Source organism: Trachymyrmex cornetzi, unplaced genomic scaffold (assembly GCF_001594075.2).
Source record: "Trachymyrmex cornetzi isolate Tcor2-1 unplaced genomic scaffold, Tcor1.1 scaffold727, whole genome shotgun sequence".
In the NCBI taxonomy this organism is placed as follows: Eukaryota; Metazoa; Arthropoda; class Insecta; order Hymenoptera; family Formicidae; genus Trachymyrmex; species Trachymyrmex cornetzi.
In genome coordinates this window covers 16,342-16,950 of record NW_017300056.1, presented here as the reverse complement: position 1 = coordinate 16,950, position 609 = coordinate 16,342, and positions in this window count along the sequence as shown.

Below are 609 nucleotides of genomic sequence, written 5' to 3'. Positions count from 1 at the left end.
ATTGGTCAATTTCTTACTCTTACTTCTTACTCCGTGTATTGTAGACGACGCCTCACTCTCAGCATCGATTAAAATTAATCTTTTCTGCCATCTTGTGCTGTAGCTGCCTCACCTCGACAGCCGCAGCAGCCGCAGTAGGAAATGACGACAACATTAATGACGTCTTTACCCTCTCACAGCACTGCCACGCGTGCTACGATGATTTTTGGAACAGTGTTAACAGTACTGCCAGCGCTGACAAACAATTTTGGAACACAGCCATAAACTTCACTTTTTCTCTCTTTCGCGTCGCGTCGTGACGCGATGGACGACGCGACGCGTGACGCGCTCAGTAGAAACGTACCATAAGCCATTAGTCATAAATTAGAAATTAGAAGCTGGAAATTGACCAATCACAGTCAAATGAAAAGAGAATAACCGACTATGATTGGTCAATTCTTAGCCCTATCGCACATGAAATGCATAACAGAGCATAAAGATAACATAAGACCGATGGACCAATGAGCATCCAGCATTAAGTCGCCATATTGATTTACATAAGATGTTCATTGGTCGAGCAGTCTTATGTTATGCTTATGCTCTGTTATGCATTTCATGTACGATAGCCCT